The 23,001-nt window shown below is 39.2% G+C and overlaps 1 protein-coding gene and 1 long non-coding RNA gene across 3 annotated transcripts in view; one reads left to right on the top strand and one right to left on the bottom strand.

Annotated features, from left to right (window-relative positions):
• LOC114931039 (uncharacterized) overlaps positions 1–23,001 on the bottom strand; it is a 289,103-nt gene that overhangs the window by 160,457 nt on the left and 105,645 nt on the right. The window lies entirely within an intron of this gene.
• LOC114931040 (uncharacterized) overlaps positions 1–23,001 on the top strand; it is a 266,820-nt gene that overhangs the window by 172,478 nt on the left and 71,341 nt on the right. The gene's annotated exons all lie outside the window — the stretch shown is intronic.

Raw genomic sequence — 23,001 nt, 5'->3', positions numbered from 1 at the left:
ACTCTCTCAACTGTGCACTTTATAATTCAATAGACTTGCATATGAATATAATAAGCTATATAAATTACTGTAATAAAGGATAATATAAATATTTTGTTGGAAGAAAAGATTCTTGACGCTTGAACAATGTAAAAATATTTTGCGGTAATTTCGTATATAACATCACAAAGACCTTTCTCAATTTTCTTACAACAAATTATTACGTCTAATATAAGATGTGTATTTTAAGATGATTGTGTGTGCTTTAGAGAGTCGACGATTCGTTGGCGTAGGTGTTCCCGCTCCTCTCTAACTTACAGATATATTGAAGAAAGGTACGAAAAGTAATCTGAGCAAGACTCTCTTTATATTAAATCGTTCAAAGTTAATTCATACGTATTTCGAAGTATTGTGATGTGTTGGCGTGTAAATGAATATTAGTGTAATGCACCGTTGCAACGTGGCAATTTTGCAGATATTATTTTGATCCCAGCTGTGGGATTTCGATTTGAGGAGACTTAGAAGCTGCGCGAGTATAATTTCACCCACGCAGCATCGCCGATTGTCATATCCGAGATCGTCGAGAGTTAATGCGGTACCGAGATGCCGTATTGTAATTTTTCCCGAATGCTATACGCCGCGCGAATATCGACAGGCGAAATCGACGGACAAAGGTCTGGTCTTAGTACGTGACTTACTCAGCGGCAGTTTCAATAGTCGATGCTGATAGCAGGCCAAAGTGCTTAAGCGCAATTAGCATAACTAGCGTCGGTAGTGACGTAGACTAATCACAACCAGTTCCCACGAGAGATTCGACTGGCCTCGGCCTGTCGGTCGCTTGTATACCTTGCGCCGTCTAATTTCTCTGTGACACACCTCCGATCGTCTAATGACCGACTGAATTAATAGTCAATCACGGGAAGGAACCAATTCTCACAGTTTACGATCCAATTGAAGCATCACCGATATTGAAAGCAAGACGATTGCACGATAGCAGAATATACTTCTCATTTTAAATATTTTTTATTAGTCATACCTATTAGTATGATGTTATATTAATATAATAAATAATAATATATATTATATTAGTGTGTATTTTTAAGAATTCTTAAGACTCTAAATAAAAATTATGCATGTAAAATAAACTAAAAGAAAAAATACACAAATAAAATTTTTAAACTTTTATTATGATGTAAAAAAAGTAGAAATTAAAAAAAAATAATATAAAATCGTTAATACAAAACATATTTTATTTAAAAAAATAAAACAGATATTATACAAACATTGTTCCCACATGCTGCTGCTAACAGCAATTAAATAATCGCAGTGTAATACAATGCGACAAAGAGAGGAAATGATTCTTCTAGTTGTATCAAAAGAGGGTCATTTTCTAACGAGCAATGATCGATCGCGCCTTCTCGCGTCAATATCGAATTTCCGAAACAATCGTGCGGTAGATCAAATTTACAGTATAGAGCGATTGTTTCCCTGACAACAAGCTCTCGACGAAACGTGGGAATACACTCTCCTGTGCACATCGACAATGAAAAGCTCGCCTCTTGTCCGCGCCGTCATAGGATCAAACAAATGGTTCGTGTCGTGAAACACGATACAAAACGCTAATAGCGCAACTCTTCGAACGACCGACGGTTTACACCGGCGGTGAGTGTAACTGTAACACCATAGCGCGATTAACAAATTACACGTAACACATCCGTGCGCATATTACGCTTCTCGCAATAATTTATTATAACGGAGTTTTACCGCTTTTAAAGAGAAAGAGAAAAAGCAGGGGCTATACAAATCATAATAAAACTGCAACATTCAGCAAAGTAACGTCCGATGAATAAAAGGCTTTACAATTCATCCTTACGTAAACGCGTGTATTATAAAAGTAAAATCTAAATTACTATTTCCGTTACCTCGGCATCACATATAATTCATCATTTTTCATTTCTGATATTTTTACAATTTTTTACGGATATATAAAACTGTAAATAAATCTTAAATTTCACAAAGTAAAATATTTTTGTCTAATATAGTTTTAATTTAAAGTTTAATTGCATCAAGATATTTAATGATATAAAACTTATGGATTCAGATACATTTATACTCATATATTTTTTAATAATTTATGATAAATTTCCGCATATGCTTATCGAGTTGCTTCGTACAGCTTATTAAGCAATTAAATTTTCTTGAATAATTTTCGCTTGCATTTAGATACAGTCATATTTCGAAACGTTGACAGCAAATGGTTAATAATGTATCGCGTAAGTGATGTTGTAAATAAAATACGCCGACAGCGAAAACGAGACACGCCTGCCGCTTCTTATGACATACCGCGAAATCGCGTCGATTCCGAAAGTAAAGGCACTCGGCACGCGAAACACGCTTAACACGCCGAGTTCTGGTTTCTGGAAATCGCAGTACGTGCGCTTGTTATTCATGAGTCGTGAGATGAGCGAGACGACAAACAAGACGAATGTATTTTTCGGTCCGACCAATAAAAGTTGCAAGAAACGAATATATGCGCGTCACGTGAGTAAAAAGCGAGTCCCCAGTCTACCTCTTTATGATGCGATAATAATTTAAATAATTATCTAACACAAAATAAAAATCTAACACACGCGACAATCATCCGTCACATAAATTGTACATATTCAAGCGATAAATAATTATAAACTAATAAATTTCAACGAGCCTAGTATAATCTGTTGTATAGGTACGGAAGCGCAAAGCGAAGAGTCAATAAATTGCATAAGATAGCGCGCGCCGAAAAAAAGAAAGCGATATAGAAAAAGATGATCGGCAGTCCGTTGATGAAATAAAATCAAACGACGCATTAAATCGCCGATGACTAATGAAAGAGCGAGTAAACAGTTCTTAATGATTCCAGTCCGCACACCGCGAGGGACGTATGTAAGTTACATATATGTATCCCTGTATGTCTAAATAAGCGCATATAAGCGTAATATAGACGGGCGTGCTCTTACCTATGTATTACGTGTGTTCTCACAGTAGCGACCCGTAATGAGAATATAACGTTCATCTATCATTCGTTGAGCAATCATCCACCAGAGACTAGACGAGAGTCCCGGCGGAATTAATTTAATTACTACAAATGTTTCAGGGTAAAAATGCTCGATCGATGCCGTATTACTGACTGCATTGTTCCGTAGCACACGATGATCTGATGGTGTTTAGCCTTTCCGAGGCAATCGAAGGTAAAGGAGAAGAGAGAGATAAATAAAAGAGCATTTGTTGACATTCTATAGACCTCTATTTGCCTAACGACTAGAGTACAGCAAGTAATAAATACATATACGTTTAACACATTAAATTTTGGTATGTAAATCAAATATCGATAAAATGAAGCAGAGAAAAATCTGTAAAAATTGAAACTAGGAGAAAAAAAACATCGATAAAATAATATTATATTCAATTTACTCGCGCAGCAACTTATATTAAACGTGCTTAAAGAAAAACTGATGTCAATAGTAGTTGATTAAATTGTATGAAATGCTTATCAATTCTATAAAATTTCTCGTTTGTAAACGTTTAATAAAACGAGAAATTTAAAAATAAGAAGATCGATTTAAAATTGTAATTTTTTAATATTACTTCTAACATTATATTTCATATTTAATCAATCAATGTCTATCGTATTAGTCTCATGTTTCTTCGTACTTGTTATTACTCTTACTTTTTTATTCATTGTAAATATTCCGCGTTTTCTACTTTATAACATCTTGTCGGACGTGTCTTTCAACGAATCAGATCGACGACGACGTTAATTTATTTCCGGGTGTGCATGAGCGCGCACACACAAACAAACACACACACACACACTCTCTTGCTCTATTAAATTCCAATAATAATTTCTTAGCGAGCATATAGCGACGTTAATTATGTCGTTTCCGTAACATATAATGGCGGAGCTTAGCTATATGTATTAGAGTATGACATTACGAAAGGATCATTCTAGATGTTAATATTTTCTTGTCAGGGAGTATAGTGTCATGTTTGCGCGAATCTTCTCGCTCTTCCTAATGCAAGATGGACACATAGGTATACACCGGTCAACTGTAATATGGCGCATATATGTGGCGCTTTGTCTTCGAAATTATCGGCAAGATCTACCGTGGCCGAAGTAACTGCCGAGTTATTACGGAGATAGGCCTATTACATATTATACACGGTTTCTTTTTATTGCAATCGCTTTCGATGCAGCGCGTCTAGGCGGCGCGTGTGAGATTAGCGCCGATGTAGACATTATCCGGAGATGGGGTGTTTATGGAGCAATTTTTGCATTAGTGAATTATTAGTAGTCCGATCAGAGTATCGTGCCATATCGTTTTTACTTGATTTCACCAATACGCCGCAAACTACGCGGAGATTTTGTACAATCTCGCAAAGAACGACAATTAAAACGCAACGCTTGCATATATAAATACCCTCTATAAGTTTAAAAACACCTTACATTTGACAGTTAAACAATCGCATGGCAGCGATCTGTGCAGATTTTTCGTATGAATATATCGTAATATATTTAAATGACCTTTTTTATATTGTCATTAAAATAGCTTACGATATATTCATATACAAAAATTCGCACAGATCGCTGCCATGCGATTGTTTAACTGTAAAATGTAAAGTGTTTCCAAACTCGTGGAGGGTACTGTATATATTCGAACTGATTGCGAGAGCGAGATTTTGCGCGGATTTATTATGCTCTGCGAATAATCGTGTCATCAGAGATTTAATATTTCGACGAAAGCGCTTCAAAGTACCGTAAGGCAAGCTTATTACGCGTTATGGAGCACTTCATTTTTCTTCCTATATCACTACTCGAATGAGACATTATTCTTACGCGGGAAAGTCATTTTTTATCCCCTTTCGCGCTTACGTGTCCGTCACCCCGAATTCGGAGCTCGGCCCATTTACTCGGTTGTTTTGAACAGCTCGTGTGTCTTTTGCCCTCATATATCACTGGCGACGAAACGGCAATCGAGCATCTCGCGAGTCTCTTTCTCTCCCTCACAGTTGCCGAACAGTCTTTTCTCGGCCAGTTCATTATCGTTATCCGCGATCGGACGCGGATAAATCCGTCCCTCTTTTGATACCAGCCCTGCGGCTAATCGAGATCGGCCAAATTAACCGGCTTGCACACAGACACCGGGTGCAGCGACCTTTTGGGGAGCCGCGACATTATACATACTTGTTTATTCGACGTGCATCCGCGCGCAACAGCCTTTACCGAAAGGTAGAATGTTTTCTCTCCCTCTCCCTTCTCGCTTCTTCTCGCATGCCTATATATTTTTCGCTTTATATACACGTCCCCTTCACGTGCCAGATATTTTTTGCTGCCGGCTGCTGCCGAGAATTCTCCGACGAACTCTCGCCGCTTCCGCGTAATATGGAATAACAACATTTTTGTCATTCATGCGGTTGTAGCGTTAAAAAAACGTGCGAGCAGATGATTGTGGGCCAAACGATCGCCGCCGTCGTCCCAATTAAAGGGGACCGCGACGCGAGAGATCGGTGATTTCGACGAGTTATTATCGCATTCGTCCTCCGTCGAGGAGACGAGATTACAAAATCGTCAATCAAGATGGGAAGTCGACGGCTCAATTCGATTCGGCAGGGGAAATGGTTTATGACACCCGAATCGAGACGGATCTTTATTTGGCAACGACGGATCTCGTTAGTCGCCAACTGAATAGGCAGAAAAAGGAAGAGAAAATCGCTCGATTCCCGTGGAAGCGTTAATTCGAGATACGCCGTGACTTGACATTTCCATCATGAATCCCGTTCGCGATTTTTCTTCCTCCGCAACGCTTGTTCTTCGCCGCTCCGTGTATCTCGGTCATTCGTATAGTATACAATTCACTTTTTGGTTTTAATGCTTTTTTTTTTTATTTCTGTGACATCTACGAAAAGATGGCATCATTATCCTTGGATCGGACGCAAACAAGTTCAATTAGTGCGAACTTCGTCGGTGGTCGATTGCATGCAAATGTGTGGTCACCCACCCATCGTGGATACAGATACATGCATATCATTACACTGAAAAGAAAATTTATTAAATTCGAATAAATATTTATTACACTACTGCCTAATTAATCATTTATTTGAAATTAATAATATTGATCTAATGTAAAAAATATATACTTTTTGATATAAAAAAATCCTTTTCCGAACAGATAAATATTTATGTTTTAAATAAATGATTGATTAGGCAATATTGAAATAAACATTTATTAATTTAATAATTTTTTTTCAGTGAATATTTAAGAGTTCCACTTAGGTGATTGATATTTTGAAATATACTTTATCAACAAATGGAGCAATAATGTAATCAAGACTACTATCTCTAGCAGTAAGAAACTCATCTAGTATATAAATATATCAAATATCAATTTTAAATGAAACAATATTGAAATAATCCTCGTATTTCCTTTTACTAAATAATTTAAAAAAATCTCAAGCTTTCTAATGAATGGGCCAAAGTGATGTCATCGTATTACTTGGAAGCGACTAATTATTTGAAAAGCAAAATGTGCGATGAGTACTTTCTGGAAGAGAGCGTTCGCATCTCTCGCGCGTCTACGAATGCTCTCGTCGTCGAAAAGAATCTCGCGCACGTTTCACAGTGCGAGACACGCCCCGTGACATCATCGCGGCCCGTTGATGCCGAGTCCCATAAAGGCGAAGTGCAGCGCCTAAGAAGAAGTGCAAGGAGAGAAAGAAGCGTGGGGTCAGACGAGGAAGGAAAGAAACGGACGGACGAAGAGGATACAGCCAGTCGGGCGGGCCGAGAGCGTTCGAGCGCATCAGTCGCGGGAAAGAATTCCGGGCGATGTTACAGCTGATGCGAATTAAGCCGCAGCGGATTTATCACGCAGCAGCATAAGAGACACTCCCTGTTGTCTCTTCGACTCTGCGCCTCTGTCTCTCCAGGAGCGGACGTATCAAATTTATCAGGAGATGATGGTAACGTTTTTTTTTTAATTAAATATCCAGAATATTTGTGACTTTATAATATAAAACTTGGGCGAATTAATCTTTTTTTTTTTGCAAAAAAGTAAATTTAAAATTAAAAAGAAAAATAAAAGAATTTATCCGTAAAATTATTAATTTTTTAAATATTTACGACCAATTATTGAAAAATGCATTGTGCTGAAATGTTAACTTATTTTAAGTTTCTTATTGCGTGTGTGTAGAAAATAAATTCTTAGATAATTTGCATGATAACTTGAAAACAAATCATCAAAATTTAATTTCCGTCTAAAAAAATGTCATTTAAAATATTTTAATAAAAAACTAAAAAAAAAAACGATTTATTAAAATATTTAGCTGCAACTGACTTTTCATGTGGGAAGTCAATCCGTTACTGGCTGCATCTTCTTCGACAGTCTTTTCACTTTTTTCCCTTCCCTTCCCTCCTTTTGTGCCTCCTTACTGAATTCGCCGACTTATCGCGCTCCTCGTAAAGATGTCATTGATTATATCCGCCATTCGTGCGCTGAGATATTATGCGTAGTATGAATATACCGTGCAATAAAGATGCCTTTGGGAGAATGAGTTCGCTGCAACGTGATGCAGCTGTATTGGTGAAAGTCGCGATGTTGGAGAAAGAATTGCAGTTTAGAACGTATTCGGCTAATTGCATCTGGCCGACGAAAGAATTAAAAAAAGAAATGATACGGTCACCGTTATAAATGTTGCTAAAGTGTGAAGATAAATTTAATACGCGATGCCCCATATCGCACATGCATCAAGATTGTATCAATTTACCAACGTCCACACTATTCGAATTTAACGTCGTCCGAGATAACGGCGTTTTCACGCAAGATTTCTCCGTCGCGTCGCAGATATAATCAGAAATAAATTATGCGTAAATGCAGTTATTCATTAAAAAAAAAATCGTAAATTTTGTAGAAATTAATACATGATATATGTGTACGCGTGTAATATAATAATTGCCAATTAAATATGTATATACGGCAAATTATTAATTTTAATTCTAATTAATTAACAGTAAATTTAATTCGCAAGTCATTAAATGAGATTATTTCTGATATTAAATTGCTTGATCGTTTATGAATCCCGAATTGCTTCTTACATAAGGAGATATATTTAATACAGCACATTTGCGGCCATTCGATATATAATAAATTGAAATTTATTTTGATATATATCGAACCTGTAGTCATCAATTTCAGCAGCAACGAATCAAATTAACTGATTCATATTGCAATGATTTATAATTCGAAAACGGCATATACTCCCCGTATATACATATATGCTCTCGAAACAGAACCGTCGCAATTTATCGCGACTAACGATCGCGAGAAATGCGAGAGAGAAACAAAGTGCTACAAAATTTTAAAGTCGATAAATAATAATTGAGAGAATGAGGCCTCGTATTTTCAGAGATCCTTTTCGCTCTGGATCTGGCAGTTTTTCGTGCGGCGGTACATATCGAGAATCAACTTATACACACATATATATACATTACGAGACGTGCACTCGATGCGCATCTCGACGCTCAAAGATGTCATTGATTAAACGAGCAGGAAGCGTCGAACGAAATATTTCTGCGCGAGTTCTCACCCACACACGTGTGGCAACGCATTATGACGCACGGACGTATGAATAGGCATGGCACTCGGACTCTCTTTCTCGAGAGATGCGCTTGGGCGTGCACGCAAGCTCTTTTATGAGTCGAAAGCCCTCTTGGCATACCAGATGCGTTCTCTATTCCAGAAGAGAAAGGGAAAGACAAAAAAGTCGCGTTTTCAAGAGAGCATATAATAACTCTGAGCAATAGTATGGTATTAAAATTTTTTATTTATTTTTTTTTTTCGTTGGAAATCTGATTAAATTGAAATAAAAATATCTAATTTCTAAGTATTTTAAAAGAAGAACCAAAAAATTCTTTCTATTTTATACGATAAAAATAATCATTCTGTCACTATCAACTCATATAAATATAAAACAAAAAGAGAAGCAGATCACAAAAATCTATTTATTAAAAATAGACGAGTAAAAATCCTCGCGATATTCGCGAAGTGATAGCTTGCATCTGTCAAATAGTCGCTCTTCGGAAAATATATTATGCACAAATACATTATATAAGTATAATGCATTTTGGATGTGAGAGGGATAAGATGAGAAAGAGAAATGTCGATGACATGTTGGAGAAACAATTCTGAGCTACTGGAGCTCCCGAGATTCCTTTCTATACAGTGGCACACGAGTTGATCTCCGCACCAGGTAGCAAACTTCATTATCCAACTAATTATTGGTTCGTTAACGGTATATCGGTGGTTTATTGATGCTAACGAGCGTCATCGCGAAAATATTACCGCCCCTTAATCGCGGCCAACTCGGTCGGGAGCAGGAAGAAGTAAGGCGCCGCATATCGTCCTCCTCTCTCTTTCTCGTTCCTCCTCGCTCATCTCCGGTTCGCAACCGAACTCAAAGAAAAAAAGAAAAAAGAGAAAAAGAAAAGAACCGGTTCCGCGTCATTATCGTTTCAGAAACTTAGCGCGTCCGATTCGATACGGTGAAATAGCCGGCGGAATAAAGTCGATAGACGATACACCTGACGCCCGATTTTCGATGATTATTTCGCTTGTTCGAAGCTCGTCTACGCTCAGGATAAATGCTAAGCGATCGTATCAGACAGTTTATATAACTATTTCGACGGACGATACATCGTCGGAAGCAATTAAGATTTCATCGCGTCTTTGGCATAATCCTCGACTAATCACGACACGATCAGAATTTATTCTTCTTCATGAGATCATCCATCCTTTTAACCCTGGCCTTTTTTTGATATTAGTATTGTGATAGTATGACATGTCATTCTTTCAGTTAATATGCCGATGATTTCTTAGACTGCCAAAAATCGACGAGAAAATCGCAAAAGTATTTAACAACATGAAACTATATTCGATTTTAATTATTTTAAGTAAACACAATAAATTATATATTTGATAATTAAATAAAATAAATTAATTATTAAATAATATATATGTTTTACTAATCAAGAGCTAATTCAACCATAATAATAAATTGTTCTATAATGTAAGTGAGTTGAATAATAATAAAATAATAAATAGAACAGAACTGAATAATAAAACTGTCATGATTCTTTATGAGATATCTCAATTTCTTTATGCCTGTAATCGATTTAACACGAAAAGAAATTTTCTTCGCCTCGATATTGAGATTTCGAATTTAGACAATCAAGTTATTTTCTCAATTAACGATTACACGGTGTCTCCGAATGCGTTTCGTGTTGTATTCCCCGATGAACGTTCAGCTTCCCAGATAATTAGATCGTAACTCACGAACGTCTAATATCCCCATGTATTCGTGTAAGTTTTATTTGAGTAATTAATCAAAGGAACTTATATATACTATTATTATAACGTCAATAGCCGGCGGATGTAACTTCGTTGTGCTTAACGAGATCATTGTCCCTATCGGTATCGACAGTTAACTCTAGTGAAATGATTTGTAATTTGAGTTACAATGTGTTTTATTTCGTTTCTGTTATGTCTCGTGATTATTCGTGTGCTTTAATGAACCTCGATTATATTGATGCACCAATAATAAAACGTATTAATTATAATTACACTTATGCGTTCGTCAGATGTAAGATTACTGCAGAAAATTATGAAAGTGATATATTGTGATTATAACGTGAATTCTATAATTAACTGTCATTAAATATTAAATTACAGCTATTGTATTCGTCATGGAAAAGTTGCCTCTCTGCATGATTCGAAATGTTTTTTTTTTAAACAATATATATGCAAAATTAATTTGTAACAATTATGACAGGTTCCGAGAGACCTCCATCAAAGACGCGATTAATGTATTGTGCAAGACAAAAAAAGATAATAAGAGATTCGATTAGATTCGATTATGTTTCGATTGGCAACGTGTTGCTTTCATTTCGATTCTCTATATCTTTTTTTACAAAATCATCGAGCAGCGCCGATGTGATCGCGAATAGCCTCGTAAATCTGTTATCCCGCACTATTTATTATAAGACGATGCTCGTTCTTCACAACTTAAATGCATCAAAAACCCCTTATTAAATAAGTAACAATAAGCGCATTATCGATATATCATAAGCTTTAGATGATCGGACGTAATGTTCGATCGATTTTTATCTCTCTTCACCAGAGAGTTTAATCTTTCTTTTTCTTTTCCTTACACATTTATCTCGGACGAGTAAAATCTGTTCAAGATAACCGTTCCATCATCGACTTCCCGGGAAGATGTAATACGTCACATCATTACGACAATATGTGCGACAGGAGCTTCTCGTCTGCTGTTCCCCAAAGCCATCGAAAGAAAATTCCTCTGATGGATTTCCAATCCCGGCTTGATTTATCGGCATGGTCTGATAATTCAGCTGTCGCTCGGACCACCGTGACCATCGCGCATGAATACCGTAACTTCTTTCACGCTTCTACGATAGATTATATACGACGAGAATATTAGACTCGCGCGTACCATCAGGCGGCTAAATTGATGCAGCTGATTATACGTGTTTTACAGAGTTTCGTAAGCGTTTTATTTTATAGGGTTCGAGCACGATACACACACCTGTTGAACATGCACGTGATGCATTAGCAATGTACAATTTAACTTAATTAATTTAGATTGATACTATTGATGCTTGTTTCACATGATTATACGCATTTTTATTCATTCTCTATTAACACGTTGTACTAATCGGTTTACGCCCACTGTTAAGATAACGTGTCAGTGACAATAATTCGGCAAACTATATGCAACATATTTAAGATAAAGTTAAAAAACTTTGTATTCTGTGATCTTCACTCATTATTCATTTATAATTAAATTCAGTTTTAATCGTAAAAATAATTGCGTAAAAATAATATAACATATCTATGCATTTAAAAGATATTATAAATTGATGAAACTTTTTAAAAAAGAATCATCCTATTAAATTATAAGAAATATATGGGTATATTATTATCCTGATATTACTCTCTTAATCTACATGTCATTACTTTTTTGTCGTAAAAATAATACACATTAAAAATTTTTTTATTAAAGACGATTCGAGATTGCACCTGACGGTTCGAATCACGACTGGCACACTTATGAACAATTTCGTACATCGATATGTATCTAGACGCGCGCCCGATTCCTCGAGAGGAGAAAGCAGAGTCAGCGCGTCGCCTAATTTCATGGGGAATTTACAATTTGTAGTCGGCCTCAGCTCTATCTCGCTACTCGTTATTATTGATTATCCGCTCGATCGTCAAGACCGGCAGCTGCGCGCGAGCAACTAGAATGATATTCATCGTATATCGTATCGCTATCTCGAAAGCACGCGTATATTTTCGAATCACAAGCACAAGGTATTAATTTTTTTTTATTTAAAGCATAAATTTCCAACGTAAGATTTTCATTCCTCGACAAACCAACGTCAAATTCCTTTTTCTTACTGAAATTTAATATTTTATATTAGACGACTTTAGTTTTTTGCGGAAATTAAAGAGGAAGTCAAGAGCGGAAAATCTGTAGGAACAATCAGTAAAATGTATAAAGTAGCTGCAATTGCGTACAAGATTAGATAGAAATTCCGAGAGCCGCAAGGATGGGAAGAAAATGCGCGAACACCTCGCGGATAGCAAAAGCGTCTGGCGGGAGATCGAGAAACAAGTACAACTGCTACACGGAGGAACGACTTCGTGAGACTCCTCTCCACGTTGACATTCGAACGTACCGTACGGCAGCGGGTGCTTGCAGGAAGTCGTGAGCCGCGCGGCGGCGGTTCACAAGCGCGCGCGCACAACATCCAGAACCTGTTTGATTAAGCAAAAATGTCGCTTACCGCACGAGGACAGGACACAGGTGGGGGAGGATTCATGAAGGAAGCCGACGACGATGACTGGGATGTAGGCAAGTTCTCTGCGAGAAAGAGAGGGTTAACTATCGATAGTCGCCATGATCGGCTATCGGTGTTTACGCGATGAACGTGGAAACACCGCTTTTTACCGAGAGCTAACGCAACGTCGGAACTACTAATGATGGAATATATTTAGATACGAGAGCGTCGGTGCATAACAGAGGCGGCGGCAACGAGACGCTACTATAAGCCGTCCTAAGAAGAGCCGATTAAAACACGAACGTTTTGCGGCGCCGTTTTTCACCGTCGGCGTCGGTGTCGGCGAGAAGAGTCCCCGGGGTCCTCTATAAGGAAGTGCAGCCCGCTGCACCGAGGAGCCGGACAATAAGCGTGTGCCGCGCTGGAAATGACATTTGAGCGGCACGTAAGAGTCCCGAGACGGCCTCCTCGTAAAGGAGGTAGGACGATTGAGAGGGAGGCACAGGTGAGACAGAGCTGAGAAGGACGATCGGCGTAAGAAGTATCGGGATCGTTATTGCTGCCGTACGTCGAGAACGCTTTAAAGACCGCGCGACTCCTATATACGGCACTATAAACTGCAAATTTCCACGTCAACTATATAGCTATATACTTAGGGGTTTGATAGACGAGCGAATCTCATTTTTCAATCTGCCTTCATGTAATCTCTCTGGATTCGATTAAATTTGTTGCAAAGTATAATAAAAAGATGTATACAGAGAGAATTTTCTCTTTGAATTTACCTCGAAAATCATATGGTAATTGTGAGATGATATGGTATTAGAAGAATTTTTTGAGACTTCCTCTGATTAATATTTTTACCACAATAAGATATAAAATATGTTCGATTAATTTTATTATGTACATATTAATATTTTTATTGTGGGAAATATTAATCAGAGAAACTCTTATAAAAATTCTTCCAATACCATATTGTTCCACAATTACCATAATTTTTAAGATAAATTCTAAGAAAAAATTCTTTTTATTTTCTATTTAAAGATTCAAAAAGTTTTGCCTGATAAAAAAAGAAAATTTAGATCTCTTTCTTTTTTCGTATAATTGTAAAATAATTCAAGCGAAGTACACAATGACGATAAAAATTCAATCTTTTGCAATTTGCAGTAAAATTTGATCCCGTCCTATTATTCGTTATCCCGTAATTGAATGTTAATTTTCAATTGCGTTTTGCGTGCTTAAATCGCATCAGGCGGAACGAGAAAGACGGGAATCACTGGTTTACCTTCGTCCTCAGCCGACTCCTCTCGAGATCAGGCTGAATAATAGCCGAAGCTGGGTAGCCGCGGTCGATCGCTACCGCCGAGCAGCTCACGGGAGAGTCTGTAATAATTGATTAACCTGGACGGGCATAAGAGATTCACCCGGCGAACGATAATGATATTACACTCGGCAGTGCAACTCGGTTAGATCGGTAGGGAGCCGCCGACGAGCGTCGGCGCGGCTTCCTAGATGCATGACTTGCACTACTTCCGCGGATCTCAACAATCGGTCAAACCGCGAGTAAAAGCTACCGATCGGTGAAACGACCCTTTCGCGTTTGAAGTATAACTTCGCGTTTTCGCGAATATACGGCACCGATGAAGAAAAAAAGTGATCGACCGTGGAAAAGAGCGGCTTAATTAGGCGGTATAATGTTCTTTCTTTCCCGGGGGGACCAGGTCGGTCAAAATTATAGGTATCGTTAATTTTGAACGAAGGTCGTCGTCGCTAATTCGATAACGAGCCACGAGAAAACGGGAACACTCGCGATCACGTTCTCTCCCGCGATCTTAAGACGGCCCGATCGCGACGATTGGCGATTCAAAGCCGTAATGCAAGGTTACGGATCGTGTAATAATAATCGTGCTGTTTATTCAAATGAGTCCCGGACCGAACCGGCGCGGCGTGTCGATGTTTATTCCTCGCCGCGGAAGTTGTCGTGTGGGCAATAATCACCGTCGCGGATAATGCGACGCTGCACGTGCATATACGTATATGTGTACATATCGACTCATTCCTAATATTATTCCTCGCGCATGTACGCGGTAGCCGGGACATTGTTGCAACATGCTACGCATATGTAGGGTGCATAAGGAGCTAATAATGTGTTGCGCGTACTTGCTGCAGGCGAGCAGAGCCAACGTCCTTTAGTTAGGTATAACGTGCATATATGCATGCGCGAGTCCTCATAAACGGATATCCTTACATAGCCTTACCGCTATTACGAGAGACACTTCTTTCAGTCGTACGCGAGCTCGTTTTCGATATTCATATATATATATGATACTTCAATCCTCCAAAGCGCTAAAGTGAAATTTAATAACACATCTTTAAAACAAGTTTGCTTAGGACACAACTGATCGATTGTATGTACCTGATTATCAATCAGTATTACATTATACATCGTTAAAAGCAATGACAGAAAAGAATTTCGTCTCTTTAAAAGTAAAATTGATTAGTCACGCAGTATCTGTACAAGGTATCTTTTCTAACGACACAGGTTTCTCGCAAAGCCGAAAGAGACGGGATAACGAAACAGTTAAAAAAAATATCTACGTAACATCTGGTTTTCCATCAAATAAATTACGACGATCTTTACGCTCCGTTAGCAACGTTTTGTTATTATAGGATAGCGAGTGATCTCTCGTGGGTGTCGAAAGAACAGATGACAGAGAGAGAGAGAGAGAGAGAGAGAGCTGCAATAAAATCATAGTATCTCGGGCACACAATAATAGAGCTGATTCTCCGAATCTGGGCAGCCGCAAACGAGCTCCCTCGTAATTATAACATTCACCCGACGCGTCAACTCTATATAAACCGAGATAAAGAGCCTCGAAATTGTCCTTGATAAGCGTTACACGAGGCGCGTCGACCCCATTTACGATTCGCTGGTCACGATCAAACGCGTGAATCCCTATTTAATTATGTCCGCCGGCAGTGGCCGGTCCACGTGGTCACGGATAAAAATCATTCGTCAACTAAATCAAATAGCGGATAGAGGAAAGCTAGAGAGGGAGGCGTCATTATGACGGAACGGAGAACCACGCGCACTCCGGTATTGCTTTCGTCCACTGTTCCCTCTTTATTTATGACGCACGCAACGCCACTTCAGAAACGTTTTAACGAACGAACGGTTCTCTCTCTCTCTCTCTCTATCTCATTTATAACAGCGCTTCTTCGTATAAATTAAGTGCCTTTCTTCCGATAGTAAACGTCCGCGTCGGTAATTTAGAGATTTAGAAATTGTTGCCGCTGACGCCGCGCCCGGCAGGAAATAATGATGCCTTCTTCTATCTGCGACGTCGAAGAAGCACCAGAGATTCGCCCGAGGAATCCCGCGATCAACCTGTTGAGATCTGCTCTTTAATTGTATTCTTTTGCATCGTAGAAAGCCGAGCGCGAATCTTATTTCGAGGATGTCTCGCTCAGTTTTATCACGACTCTCAATGGTTTCTCTCGCGCGATTTTTCTCTAGAATGTAGTCGGGAATGAGAATACATTAACTGTTTTAAGTCGATGTGTAAATATCAAGTTTCATGGTGGCACGCCTTAAAGCATGCCATGGGCGAAAAAAACTATGCAACATATATTCGACGTTTTGCTCAAATAAGCGAGAGATCTTTCAGAACATTATTCACATGGCTCGCATTAATACAGTTTTTTTAATACAAACGTGTCGAGAAGATAAATGTATACTTTGACATATAATTTATGTGAATATTTAAATAATACTTTACAATAAATTTTTAATAGTCTTAACATGTCAGATCAAGAAACAGAATGATAAATTGTGGTTAGAATTTTTTCAAGAAAATAATATATATATATATTATTTTGGCAGTAGAAGTAAAATATATTATGATTATTATTTATACTTGACTTAAAAGAAGGAATATTTATTCTTATGAGAGAGTACACTTAAAATACGCAGTATTATTTTGCCACCATATATAGATGCAAAATTATCCACATCAAACGGAACAATCGATTCTGCTGATGAGCTTTAATAAGATGCTTCGTACAAGGGGATATATAATAACGTATTTACATATTCATCCTGGTTTCATAGAACTGTCAAAACATATAGCTTCGAGTCGTCACGATTGCGAAACAGTAAAAATTTCCTTTATTAGAAAGAGCATAACGGAAAAACATGCCAAAGTAACGTTAAACCGGTCGTTCGAGTGTTATCAACGTCGTATCACAACGACGTTCACCGTCCTTACCGATACACCGTGAAGAGCGATACTTTTCGGTGCTGACATACCGGAAGTCACGATCGTAAATCTCGCGCAGAACGCCGCTAGAAATGTGCACAATGTGCAATAATAATATTATCACGGATCGTTAGCAGACGTAGCGAGGCATTTCAAACTCGTAATAATCGACAGAGTCGTTCATTGTGCCGTAGTTTATGACATTACTTGTGAACGAGAGTTTTATTAAATTTCACGGAAAGCCTTGTGAAAATTCCCTACAATGCTGCTACAATGGTGTTAATTTTCTTCGTACGCGAAACCGATCTCTAATTTAATCGTATTCAATTTTATTATTCTTTTTCTAATTCTATTATAATTTTAATGAATTTTAATGAATTTAATTATTTACAATGTGTCTAGTTTTTTTTTTAATTTTACGAACGGTATAATATATGTGCAAAAATAAAATCTACTTTGTGCGAATACACATTAATAATTTATTTATGTAGAAATTAATTTTATACTTGACGGGGAAACTCTTGAACTAATAAATTATATAATAGAAAAAGACAAAGATTTTCTTTTATTCAATTTTCTATTTCCTTTTTCATTATAATACTTGAATTTTATATTTTAAACTTTCTTACAGAATATTTTGAGTATGCAAATATAAGTTTATGTAAATAAAAAAAATTCCAATACGCGCATTCAAGTTATAAACCGCGAATCTAGACGATGCCGAACGGGAAGATTTATCTTACGGATTACATTGTCTATAGTTTAGGAAGAACATATATACGAAGTGGTTTCGAACCGATCAGATCGCATTTATTTGACGTGCGTCGGCGTCGGACTCGATGATGAGAATTTTATGCGGGATTCCCTCGCGCTCGCGCGCATCGCCAAGGCACAACTATTTCACATGAGATAGCATCTGCGGAAATACCCACACCGCTCCGTTATTCGCGATTCCCGTGGAATCAGTCAGTAGGTACGTACGGTCGCACGAAGAGAGTCCGGGATTCCAGATATATTCTCCCTTCTCGTTATCTCATCTAACTCCGTGGTGGTCGATCGTTACATGATCATTACGGTCAGCGGGTCATTGCCACGATCGCTTAGATCCAAATGATAGTGTGCGATCGGGGCACGATTAAAACGAGCGCGGGAGGAAGCCAGGTGGAAAGAATGAGAAGATTACACGGCTCGATCGATCATTCGTCCCGGCAATAAATTCTTCTACGCGCACTTACATGTAAATCTCCGACCGTTCTTATCGAGAGAGTTCTCCTGCCAAAGTTATTCGGCAACTCATTCGGGATAATTTCCCCGAGGAGGAAACAAAATTAAATAGAAAATAAATGGCATATTTTTTTTTTAATATACATGTAACATGTATATTAAATTATGTTATACTCTTTTCCTCCGTAAAATCCCAGATAAGATTAATATGTAGCCAGAGAAAAGATTCTATATAAATCACATGTAATTTATCTTAAAAAATTGAATCTTTCGCGTGGACGTAGGTATGGAAACGTATTTTAAGTATACTGACTACCGTTAATTATTGACAGCCGAAACATTCGTCGGAAGCGTACAATTCTTTATATCGATGTTTTTCAAACAGACATTTGACACTGAAAGACAGCCGCGGCTGTTAATTTCGAACGTCGAACGAGCGAACAAATATTTAGCAAGCTGTCCGCGCGATTGAATTCGGACAGAAACGCCATGAACGGAGAACGGACGGTGAGAAAAGAGCTATCGTGCTTCTCTCTTTGGGACTCTTTATCCGAAGTGGACTTTATCCTAGCCGGATCTGACGGACGTTCGAGCTGTCAATCACGTAATTTGAGGATCGCCCGTGGGCCCACCGTGACGACCCGAATAATTGCAGGCTTCCCTGAGACTCGTCGGCCTCACCGCGGCTCGAATAAACACAGAATCCGTCTGCGTGCAGCCTTAATCAAGCGATAATGTTTAATTACAGGCCGCATGTTTTTTTTCGGGTGATTAATCGATCGATCGATCGATCGAAGGATGCTCAGGCTAAGGCTCGATAAACGTATCGAAAGATAAGAGTTAATAAGTTCTAAAAATTTCTTGGCGAAAGAGTAAATCAGTAAAGACATTAAAAGGAAACCTCTTATTTTTTATTATTCTATATAATATGATTCTTTTGAAATTAAATAAATATTCTTGAACAAATTATTCCATTTCGAATGCAATAAAACGAGGTAATGAATAAAATTAAGTACACAATCTTTTCAATCACGAATTACAAATTGAAAAGAAATTAGGAAACTAAATCTACATATCTGAATAAATAAAAAAAATTTTTTAAATCAAATTATTTCAAAAAAAAAAGGAGACAACTGTATTGTTCTCGAAACCTAGAAGATCTGTTCCGATTACCCCATGCAGATCCTGCGCTGTGAACAAAGCAGGACCGAAACGCGTAAACTGCGAAGGCGAGAGAGCGACGAAGCACCGCCGCGGAATAAGGTGTACCTGGTCTACCAGCTGTTTAACTGAACAGCACGATGGTTGCAACGTGTGTTTACGACACGGGGGGGCAAGCGCGCCGAGCAGCCAGCGGCAGACGACGGATAATAAATCACGGCCTCGGCAGGCTAACGCGTTCTATTCTGCGGCGTGTTGGACGAGGTCTACTTTCGAAAACGGAAAAATGGCAGGACGCGCGCGCGTGGAAGGAGACGTATGTCGTACTTTCGCGGAGGCGAATTATTGTCGTCGTCGTCGTCGTTGAGGCGAAGGTTGCCTCCAAAAGGTATAATCGAGCCTACACTACCTTTCCTTTGTGAGAAATGTCCTTTTATCGAATTGAATTCCAACAGAACCTAATATAACGCCCGTATGTTATGCTGTGATTTTTTAAAATTATATTATAATAATTTATATCGCACAAAGTATCCAACAGATTGTGTAACATCCACTTTCGGGGAAAAAGAAATCATCAGATTGGAAAATATATTTTGATTACGGTCATTCCCGCGCGGCAACGCGTTCTCGCGGAGCATTACGTATCTTACGCGATTTGTGAGTTAAATCGCAATATGATCTCGAGAATATCTCGCGGAGGAAACGCGGCTTTTCGACGCGTCGAGGTAATACCGCGTAATTTTATTACCGCGCTCGTGTTTACCTCGGCTCCCCTATTTGTAATGCGCGATTTACCAGCCGGAGAAATTCACTTAAGGTCCTAGGCAGAGAGACCTGCCGCGATTTTGTAATGAAACGCAATAAAAGCCGCGGTGCAGCCGCGAGAAGATGACACACGCTCTCGTCGAGAGTATTCTACCGCTACCCAGATACTCAACGACGGGACCGACGGCAGATGTTACGACTGTTAAGCTAAGCTGTGAGCGACTGACTCGACAGATCTCGCGGAAAAAAAGCGAGGTTCGAGTATTATATGCGTTATACCTTCCTCTTCCTAGAGGTAACGAGCGGGACACGGGAATGAGTCGGGACTTCCGGAAATGTTACACACTCTCTCGACGAGATCGAATGGCGGTGCCTCTGAAGACGGCGGAACGGCGGATTTCTCTCAACAAAATCGACGCGAGTCGCGGCTTAACTCGCGCGATGTGCCTCGTCGAGTTCTCCATCAACTTTACTCCTCGTCATAGAAATTACTTATCGTGGTCATCACAGATACTATGTATATATACACGATATATGTATACGTCTATAAACGCGAATTTACCCGTACCGTCGCGACCTTGGTCTTTAACATTTTCTCTCTCAAGGCGTTCCATCAATTGTATATCAGATTATTAGCAATTCTGCTGTCGCTCCTTAAAAGTAAACCGCATTTCTGCGAGATGTGCATGCGCTATAAAATACCTCTGACCTTCCAGTACCTGCGCGCGCAAGGCTTCCCGCAATAATCCCGGCTTAGCGTGTGCTGAATAATTTTTTGCGCCGCCTCGTCATTACGTATTACACATAACATAACGTTACATATTGCGGAAAAAGAGCATTCGTGCCGCGACGATTTATCGGCGGACCGTAAAACGGGACGAAAGGTGGACGCGGGAAAGAGACGGTTGAAACGCCCGAGAGGAAAAAAACAAGCAAGAAGAAAAGAGAAGAGAAGAGACGAGGTGCGAGGTGAGATGAGTCGAGGAAATACGAAGACCGACTTATTCGCGTCCACCTGTTGTGGCATCGCAAAGAACGCGTCTTCTGCATAGATACGCGCACACGAATCGAAGAAAGTAGGATATAGCGCGAGCTTAGAATCGCGCCAACGCATCACGCGAGATTATCCGTCGATCGTGAAGAATCTGTGGGACGCGTGTGAATCGTCGAGAGGAGAGAAATACGCGCCTTCCTTCGTGCGCGCACCTTGGCAAAACGATTCCTCTCTTGTGACGGGGAAATAGAATTGCATATGACGCACCTCGTTCCGACGCTTCGTATCGAGTAATCCTCACTCGAGAAGGAACGAGAGAGAAGTGAGGATGGAGATGCCTGTGCGAATCAAACGCCCATCTGCAATCTGCATATGCATTTTGGCAGCGCGCGTAGAAATAGCAATTCACTCTACAGCATCTCTCTTTCTATCGTAATCTCGTACGACGGGTTGCGCACTTAGGAAGGATCTATACTCGGAAATGTTCTATTACGAGCGCTTAGAGAGAAATTCGAGATATATCCGACGAACAGAGCTGATGTATAGTGTGTCCCAGAACTGTCATCACATCTGGCAAAGAGCTTTTCAATTTAATTCAATTTTTTTCCCTCAGCGGAAATTTCATTTAACGTCGTCTCTTTTCGGAGGAGCTTAAATTTGTCGATATCAAGTATTTTCTAACGCAATTTTAGATTAATATTATGTCAGCGCAATATTGACCGTTACATCGACATTCTTGATTGACGTTTCTGTAATCTATATATATTTACACTCTCGAGCAATTTTTTTCCAAAAAGCCGTTCTAGCTTATAACTGATTTTCACTCGAAAAAGGTTAAATGTAGTTTAATTGCGAAATGTAGTTCAAGGGTGAGGCAATAGTTCAAGAACATCTCGTAGCACTTCACAAGTCATGAAAACTCATTCCCTAACGACTTTAGGAGTTCTTTGATTCGCGCCGGTTAACAGTGGAAAAAAGTTATAAGAACACACGGCGAAGAAAAAGATGTACATATACGGCAGTGGAACAAGAATGTTTAACCCGCTGCGGTGGAAAAAGAACGTTAGAACACGACAGTTGGCGTGAAAGAAACGGAGGAAGAGCTGAAATCATCGCTCTCCCGTGTGAAACCTCCCGAGGTTACAATACCGCAAGCGGTATTAGAGTTAGGGTGTGCTTATGGTAAATGTGAGTTTCAGCGAAAGAGTCATCCTAGCAAATTTATACTTCCAGTATTTTCGAGAGCTCAAACGTATTTCGCCGGAAAATTCACGCGAAGAGACTAAGAGTAGACTCGCCTTTCGAGGAGGGAAGAGAGTTTCCATAAACATAACTAATATTTTTGATTAATATTTTTAACTTAAATAATTTTCTCTACTTTTAGGTGTAATTCGGAGACACTTAAAATTCAATTATGGATTACAATTTTTTTTTCCAAGCGACAGAAAAAAATGCGTTCTTACATACATGCGGAGGGAGCAAGGTGTGAATACCTGCGGTTCGATGCGACAGTAATTCCGCGCACATCTGCGGCCACACCTCGCGCGGGCTGCGTTGCGGCGGCACGACATGCAAATTCGTGTAGAGCGAAGCCACGAGCCGCCGCGAACGGCATCAACGAGGAGGGAGAAAGGAGAAGAGACACGGTGAAGGTGGAGACACGAGAGTTTCGAGCTCTTCGATTAAAATGCCATTGGCGAAAACGTGCCGCGGGCAGCATGCGCCTCCGAGGA

This window comes from Nylanderia fulva, unplaced genomic scaffold, assembly GCF_048542155.1.
Source record: "Nylanderia fulva isolate GAGA-0341 unplaced genomic scaffold, ASM4854215v1 Scaffold1, whole genome shotgun sequence".
Lineage (NCBI taxonomy): Eukaryota > Metazoa > Arthropoda > Insecta > Hymenoptera > Formicidae > Nylanderia > Nylanderia fulva.
The sequence above is the reverse complement of the archived record's forward strand: the minus strand, read 5'-3'. Positions and strand labels throughout refer to the sequence as shown.